Here is a 9,631-nt window from a genome sequence, read left to right on the forward strand (position 1 = left end):
AGGGGGAGGTGAGCCCGGGGCCGCGGTGACAGCATCCCGGAGCACTGCAGCACCCGAAGAGCCTATTGAGAACCTATAGAGCTCATCTTGAAATAGCAAATATGTTTGGCACAACAACGCATTCAGATCACAGTTCTGCTTGCAAGATCTACCAGACATGACAGGCTTTAAAAAAAAAAAAAAAAAAATACTGTATTTTTCTAGTGTGATTTTACTTGAGTGTGAAAAAATCTGTATTTAGCTGCTTATCAGAATCACTCTTATCTTCTGATCTTCCATATCTGCACCTACATTTGGGATGGAAGAAATACATTTCTGCCAGCTTTAACTTTCAAGTAATTTCAGTTTAATCATCTTTCTTTTCTTTTTCAGACACAATGGCATCATCAGTCCCTTTATCCAAGGCTTGCACCACCTTCTGTCTGGCTATGCAGAAAAAGCTGAGTGAGGAGGACAACACTGCAAATATCTTCTTCTCCCCGATCAGCATCTCTTCAGCCCTGGCTATGGTGATGCTGGGGGCGCAGGGCAACACGGCCACACAGATGTCAGAGGTAGCGTATGCACATGTTGTGAAATCTATTCTCATGCTGACACACCCATTTGGACCACAGTGTCTGTACAGGCATGCTTTCAAATATAATGGGAAATCTGTAAATCTGGTTCATCATTGTGCTGGAATTTTGTTTAAGTACTGGATGAAAAGAAGAGGGTGTTGTTTCAGGTGTCCAGGTTACTGAGTGCACAGTACACTGAAATTCTTGATGATGTATGAAAAATTTCAAGGAGATTAAAAGCAGATTAATTTATATTAAATGGCATATAATAGATCTCAATATTTTTATAAATTTGTATTAGAGATGACAGGAAGGTTTGGGCACAGTTTCCGATGGAAAATTCTAACCTAACAGGCAGAGTGTGGTGTGACAGGAGAAAGTGTCTGTGTAGGCAATCATTACTCACTTGGTTTCCTGGTGTCCACGAAAGTAGTAGGGAGTGCTTCTGTTGGCTGAGATCCAGGAGAAGGAATAATTCCACTGCACTGTGAAAGATGGCATAAAACAGGAGATTATGGGTTTGAATCTCAGTCTGGACAAGCCTCCGATTAGCTGCTGGAATTAGACGTACAAGAACAGAAAGGTTTTTCTCTTATTTAATTTAATGACACTCAAGTATTCTTGAGTTAAATACAAGTTGATCTGGACAGTTATCAAGAATGACCTAAGTTAAACTATAATAGGGTCTTAAACTTTTATAAACTTTTCTTGAAAAAAAAATATTAAAGCAGCAAAGCCAGAAAGGAGTGAAATGTTCCCGTCTTAAACTGGTAAATTTAAGAGATGGAAAGTGACAGTTTTCTTTACCCTACTCTAATTTACTTCACATTTTAATAGTGTTGTAGTACTCGAGATGGGTCTTGGTCTCGGGACCGCTTTTTGACTGCATTTGGTCTCCGTCTTGTACTCTACAGTACTTTACTTCCCATTTTAAAGACCAATATTGTAGTTTTTACCACAGTAAGTTCCACCCCACTTGTCAGATTTAGACTTTGCATTATTAACATTTGATAAACAAATAAAACATGTATTTATATTGATTATATGGCTCAATGTTATGGGTGAACTAAATTAAACTTGTAATAGTTTAATATAGTAGTTGAAGTTTGAAGTTTGAAGTTTATTGCCATGTGGGTGAACAAGTTCACACATTGGAAATTGCAGTTACAGAACACCATCCAAGAATACACAAAACACAACACACATGGGGGGATATGTGTCCTAGGGTCATGCAGCCGACTTGCAGCGCTACCTTTGGCAGGAGGAGAAAACCACACATCATGGGGAAGTTAGGTTAAAAAAAAAGTCATCTGGTACAGTGCTCAAAAAGAGCACTATAGCAGGGTCCAAAAAAACCACCTTAGCAAAGCATTTGCACATGTAAAGCTAGGACAGCGGCGGTAGGTGAGGTCAGGTCAGGAGGGAACGCAGACGGAGACGAGAGCTGGGGGCATTGTGGAGCCAGATGCCAGGTCCTAGCCAAAACAGTTCGCTGATAGTGGTGGAATTTATCAGCGGCCATGGTACACCAGACCCAGCTTCACAAATCACAACGCGGAGTGGGGGGAAGCGCACATACAGAAAATATATTTTAAACCCATATATTCCTCTTTAATAGTTTATAGGCCATTATAGGCTCATAGGCTCCAGAATGGAATGGAAGGATGGATGATGTTTTACTTGTAAAGGTCTACTTGCACTGCATGGTGGTGCTATTTTACTGCAGCAGTGAACTGGATACTAGTAAATTGTTACAACATTGTTCTGTGCAAGCCAAGAAACTGCAGATGGTAATACAGGAATGTGAATTACAGAATTCCATCAACCGCATTTGGAGTCATTATGATTTGTTTATAAAGGCTGGTTTGGCTCACATTCATAACCATGTGTTGAATTATAATTAGAGGGGAAATTGCTTTGTTACAGATACTGAATTAAAATATAAAGATATGTATATGTAAACTGTAATATATATATATATATATATATATATATATATATATATATATATATATATATATATATATATATATATATATATATATATATATATATTAGGGGTGGGACTTTAACGCGTTAATTTCGATTAATTAATTATGGGGAAATTAACGCGTTAAAAATTTTAACGCATTTTAATCGCACTTTGCACCGTGGAACGTTTCTCAGTGCGCGAGTTCCCGACATACAGATTATATCGACGCACAATGTCCAAATTAGGGGCCGCATCCTGCGAAGGACCCGGCACACGTCTTTCGCAGCCCACGAACACCACAAAGGCCGGAAATGAGCAGCTAGCCTTCATATCAGCATCACCTCTGCGTAGCTCATGTCGCCTAGCAACCGTGAGTGCGAAGCACAGCTGTGTAAAAGCAGCTGTTAAACGGAGAACGAACTTTTTCTCCTTTTTGTGGTTTAATTTTAAGTCTTTAATTCAAAATAAGCTGTTAAAACAAGCATAACACATTTCAACATCAAGGAATACAGCTGAGTGAATGATTAATTTCCAACTATAACAAGTGAGACATTAATGTTGAATAAAACCATCCAGTTATGATGCTTAACTTTAATTTCAGGAGTTTGCTTATCACAGGAGCACTTCCACCCTTCATTGGTCTGTGTAGCAGACTGGTGGGAAAATAAACAAAATTTTGAAGTTTAAGCTTATGTATATTGATTTATTCATCAACTAAACTTAAATTAATATTTATCATGTCAAATATTGAAATGCGATTAAAATGCGATTAATTTCGATTAATTAATTACAAAGCTTGTAATTAATTCGATTAATTTTTTTAATCAAGTCCCACCCCTAATATATATATATATATATATATATATATATGGGGGCTACTTTAGTCAGCTAATTACTGCAGAATAGTTTGGACAGCGCTTCACAGCATCCTGCAAAAGAAACCCAAGAGTTTCTCAGGGAAAGAAATTAAACATTTCCTCAATGGCCAATTCAGTCACCAGAATTAAAGCTGAAAGACTGCACTGTGGTGGTGCACAGAGGCAAAATTAACTGTCAATGTCCAAATACTTATGGATCTGCCTCAGAGTCTTCCGCTGCAAGAAGAGTGTGTCCATGCATGCCTCCCAGGCTGCTGAGAATTGTCAGTTCAGTAGTTACCAGACAGCAGATCTGCAGTGCTTTTGTACAACATATTATGCCAATGCCCCTCCAAATTTAACCTAAAATTTAATACGTTTTTGTTATGTATATTTCCAAAAGGGAGGCAGGTCACCACAAGGTATCTGTTCAAACAAATTCCTGTCCAGCTAAACACTAGTAACACAATCACACAAGCAAACAGTGAAAACACCAGCTGTGATCCCTTTGTTTAACTGAAAGAAAAACTCCTCTCTCACAGGTCCTCAGCTTCTCTGAGGTAGGAGAACCAAAGCCAAAAGAAACACAGCAAGAGATGCAGTCATCGATGGTGACGCCGATCCAGACGCCGATGCAGACGCGGACGCAAATGCAGACGCAGACACAGCAGCAAACCAGACTGCCAAGCTATCTTCGCAAGGTGGTAACAAAGCCTACCAGTATGGATGACTAACGGCAGGGCAGGGAAAGGTTTTTTGCTCCAAAGAATCTCACATCTAATTTCCCACCACTTTGCTCATTAATTTCCAACACCTGGCTGCAAATGAATTTGCAGAAAAAAAGCAGATTTATGCAACAGGTGGAAAACTCAGTGTCTACACCATCAACAAAAGCATCGCATGCTGCATGTTCTAAATGTTTTACTTAAAATTAAATAGAATATTGAGATGATGGGTAATTGTAAGCTAGTATATTAATATTATACATAGTTGTCTTTCATCTGTCTTTTGCTCGATGTGGCTTTGTAACATGTAGGTTTTCTCTGACTGCTCACAGTGTCTGAAACCTGAGGCTGGTGAGGATGATGTTCACGCCGCGTTTGCCAAACTACTAACTGAGCTGAATAAGGCTGATGCTCCGTATTCCCTCAGTCTTGCCAACAGACTTTACGTGTAACAGTCCTATGAGTTTGTCAAGGTGTGTGTGAGGAAACTTGTTGTTAACCAGACTTAACTGATTAATTGCTGCAGTGAGTCACTGCAGCCCTGTTATTAGGTATGTAGATAAATATCTCCCAAATATTTCTTAAGCCCACACTGTTACTCCCTGCTGGCTGGATCATGACTTACAAAATTTAGCACATTAACACCAATTTAATTAAGAAATCTTTTTTTTAAATTAAAACACCAAATGTATGTCACATACATGCCAATATAAACCATACAAAGTTGCACTTAAACAAACTAATAGACCTTCTTGGAGAAGCTGTCACCTCCTTATTTAGTCAAAGCTTCCCTACTCACAAACTGTGTATTTTTCCTTGCTGGTTAATTTAATTGGCAGTTGAGCTTTTCGCTAAAATCTTGTGCTTGATTGGTTAGTTCAAACTTCAGCTGTATCCAAAGTACTGGAAATATGATAACACAATGACATACTGAGCTTAACTTGATTGAAATGTAGCTTCTCTAGCTTTTGATTCTGTTTAAAGTGACTTAGTTTTACAATTACAGGGATTTTTAAATAACACCAAAAAGTACTACAAGGCTGAGCTCGAGTCTGTGGACTTTAAAGGCAATCCAGAGAAGGCCAGGGTCCACATTAACAGCTGGGTGGAGAAGCAGACAAAAAGTAAGCTAATGGACTCATGAGATCAGCAACTGAATCCAAGCCCTCTTCATAAAACCTTAACTTCAGCACTTCATTCTTCAGTAAACCCCTGAACATAATGTTGCCATAATGTATTTTGGGAAATCATTTATAAATATGTACACATAATTTCTAGGAGACAGTACCTATAGTTAGGCTGCCCTTTTTCTTACATTGTCCCAGACATCTGGTTCACATTGATGTCGCTGATTGCAAACTAGTTTTATGTGTATCCATCTAACTTAAAAAGGAAGACACCCTTTTGGGAAATATGAGGATGACGCAGCCCGAATAAGCATGCTGCGTGCGACTGAACACAACACATCTGGGCCCTATTCCAGGAAGCATGTTCAGCAAATTCTGAGTTGAAAATAAACTCTGAGTTGATCAACTCTGAAATCGATAACTGAGTTTCCCGTTCCAGAATCGCTGATTAAAGTCAGTTCAATCAACTCTGAGTATGCGCGTGCGCGATATAAGGAAAGAAAGCCATCATCAATGGAGCTCCGATACAAGGATTCACCGTGGCAACGAGCATCCTCTATTTTAATCCAGTGGATCGAGGATTTTACTCCGTATTGAGCGGGACGTCAGCGCGTCCGCCAGATCTGCGCTGTAAACTAACACAAGTAAATGGACCGAACTTCATTTATTTATTTATTTTATTTTATTTTATTTTTTTGGTAAAATTATGTCACTGTGTTGGTGGTATGGTGACGGCTTGTAAAGACATTGTTTTCGGAGCACTATGTTTGACTGACTCCAGGAAGAGTAGCTGTAATTGTTACAGCTAATGGAGATCAAAATAAAATTAAAAAAAAAAAAAAAAAAAAAAAGCGCCTTTCTACAAAGTTCTTTAAGTTAATGCGTCTCATTCATACGTTCACGATGATATTCTGGGAAAGTGAGAGGCACCAAAAATAACGTAACTTTCTCTGATCATTATAAATGTTAAATACTCCACGTATGTTAGGGTGAAGGCATCAGACCAGCCTATGTATTTCTAATGTTTTTCTGTTACCAATGTTGTGACACTGTTACTGTAATCCTGTCTACAATAACCAGATCCTGACATGTAGATATAACATCTGCAGCTTTTAGGAATTTGAAAACGCATATTTATTTTCAGTCATTTAAAAAAAAAAAATTAAATTAAATTAAGACACAGCAATAGACACTGATCTACTGAAACGTTATTGGTACTTCCGCCATGCAAATACTGTGAATGAATACATTTTAATCATTAATGTCAAGTGGTAGCAATGGAACGCACCATTTAAACTACTTTGTGTAAAAAAAGATTCGAACGTTCTGTGGCGCCCTATCAAAGGCAGTTAAGGTTGGAGCTGTAGTAGTAACTTTGTATCTGACACGTTTTCACTAAACTCGGTCGTTAGGACGCAGCATTCAGTAAACACAGACACTCAGCGTGAGTTTCCAGTTTGAAAGTGTATTCAGCAAAACGATTTCTGACAGGTCCTACTTCCGGGGTTTGTGCCTAACAAAATAAAAACAGTTGACTGCAATAACGCTGTAACATTGGTTTGCGATTACATTTTCGACAAGACAGAGCCTCAGATTGCTGCCATGTCCAGAGGAACCAGCTTTCCAAGAAATGGTGAGGCTCCTCCTCAGTGGAGCACACGAGAACAGCGTCCTCCGCTTAATGAAATTGACCGCCTCCGGACGGAAAACCGCAACCTCCGAGAGAGCACTCACAAGCGGAAAGGACGCATCTATGGGCTCCTAGCAGAAAGGAGAGAATTGGTCCACTTAAATGAAGTTGACTCAATCACAAAAAAAATGAAGCAACTTCAGGAAAGGAACAAAAAGCTGGAAGAGGAAAGCAAAAGTATGAAGGAACAAAATGTGAATGTGGAAGAGACATGGGACATAGCAAAACTAAAAGAGGCTCTCGTCCAAAGCAGAAGTCCAGCAAAGATGGACAAGGAATTTGTGATTAAGAAATATGCGGAAAAAATGCATGAAATGCTAAAGCAAAATTTTGTGAAGCGCCAGCAGAAGCAAGAATGGGAGAAAAGAAATCCAGCAAAGATGGACAAGGAATTTGTGTGTAAGAAAGATGCGGAAGAAATGCATGAAATGCTAAAGCAAAATTTTGTGAAGCGCCAGCAGAAGCAAGAAGGGGAGAAAAGAAATCAAGAAATCAAGCAGAGGCAAGAAGTGGAGGATTATGAGGAACTGGTGAGGAAGCACCAAGAACTGGAGGCCAAACATGCAGAAATCCAGGAGAAAAACATGGAATGGGAGGAAAAATATAGGCAACTTGAAACAGAGCATAAGGGACTGGAGAGAAGAAAAGCAGCACTGCAGGAGGAGACCAAAGAAAACAGGCAGAAATACAGCGAGCTTGAAGAAAAATTCCAGGCAGTGGTTGAAGAGTTCGACAAATTCAGGGAGAAATGTAAAAACATTGAGGAGGAAAATGTCAAATTTGTGCTTGAAGTGGCAAATTTGGAGGAGAAGAACAGGGAGCTCAAGGAGCAACAAAAGAAAAAGAAAAAACGCTCCAAATTCTTCTGGTCCAAGTCAGGCGATGCAGAGGCCGAGAAAAAAGCCATGAAAGCTAAAGAAAAAGTGGATCAGGAAGAAGAAGCAGACAAGAAGAAAGGAGGTGGCTGGCTCTGGTTCACCAGACATAAGAAACATTCACGTGACAGAAGTGTGGAAGAAGCTGCTGGTGGCTCTGCTCAGGCTGGAGGACAGTAGTTTCCACCGTGATCCTCCCTCCACCTCCACCTTCACTCCTCCTTTCCTTTCTTCTCTCTCCCTCTCTGATCCCTCTCCCTTTCCTCTTTCTTTCTCTCTTCACTTCTCTTCTCGCTCCCTTTACGGGCAGCATGGAGGCTCAGTCATCAGCCTCACAGAAACCCTTCTCTGTCCACCAATTGTATATATTAAGCATTCAATAAATAAGCATAAAAAAAAAATCAAATTTTTTCTGAACGCGTCTTCTTTTCTGCAGAACTGCAACTGTAAAGCCTGTTTGTCTATAAACTGGAAACCAGTATTAGTGTTAGGACTGGGTAATAATAATAATCTCTTGTAACCTGGTAAAACAGCAAGTGTACTTTGAGGCTGTAGGGTTGTTAAAAAGGAAGACACCTTTTTGGGAATTATGAGGATGACGCAGCACTTCTGACCTTTCAGCTGCCTGTAGAAAAGATATCAGTGATAAAGTTACTTTGGATGATAAATGATAATTTGGAGGATAAAAATGTATACATCAGGCAAAAATAAGAGTCTGCCTTTCACAGTGTGCTTCAATGGATAAAACAATCTTCATTTCAGTGGCCTTAGATCACTTTAATGAAACTGCCATAGAAGTGGAGCTTCTGTTTAAGCTCCATAAAACACACAAACATGGTTCACACAGATGTCAGTTGCATCAAAATGGCACCTCCTTTGTCCTTGGGATTGTTTCTACTCATTATTTATGATTTCTCACTCCAAAATCTTAGTCGTAGTTGTTGGGGGCAATGTAGTTAAGTAAGATTGACTTCATTGTTTGGAGGCTGGTTTCACGCGGGACTACAAGATTACTGCAACGTCTGCAAATTCTGTTTTCAAAATATTTTAATGGCCAAAGACAATATTTTGTCGTTGTTGTTGTTGTTGTTCATTCTTACCTGTGAAAGGTGAGCATGTGATCCAGTTTCGACTGTAAAACGGTTTGAACAACTCCACGCAGCACCTGAATAATGCTCCTCTATTTTTATGTTTGCCACATCAAATATGGCGGCAAAGTTAACGCTCAATGCGGCGTCTACGTATATATGTCTATGATTATATCCAGTCATTTTGATCAGCTTGGTCCACTCTGTCATCATCATAGCATAAAAGTTTGATGTAAAATATATAATTTCTTTTACAATGTCTGTTGTCATCATTTACCCAACTTGAATTTTCACCAGATGAAGCTGAATCCTATTTTACATGAGATTTTTTTCAGTTTTTCTTCCTGTTTATGACAATTCCTTTGTTTGAATCATTATTCAGTAGAAATGTCATTTATTAATGGAATAGCAAGCTCACTTTTTAAAATTTTTCTTAAACATCTGTCATTATTTCTAGCATTAGATAAAAATGCTTACTGGATAAAAATGCTGAGAAAAACTGCTTTAATATTCCTCTGCATAAGCATTTCTCAACTGATCTAATCTCAGCTTCACTGATTCATGATGGCTGTCTGACAACCACAGTGGAGATATTTCACTGAGTTAAAGGTCAGAGTTCAGTCACAGTTTCATATTTAACTGAAAACTTGTAGAGCAGCTTTCCAAATCTGTAATAGTGAATGGTCAATTGACTGGTTCTTATAGCGCTTTTCCACTCCACCTAAGCACTCAAAGCGCTT

This window comes from Archocentrus centrarchus, chromosome 20 (genome assembly GCF_007364275.1).
Source record: "Archocentrus centrarchus isolate MPI-CPG fArcCen1 chromosome 20, fArcCen1, whole genome shotgun sequence".
Lineage (NCBI taxonomy): Eukaryota > Metazoa > Chordata > Actinopteri > Cichliformes > Cichlidae > Archocentrus > Archocentrus centrarchus.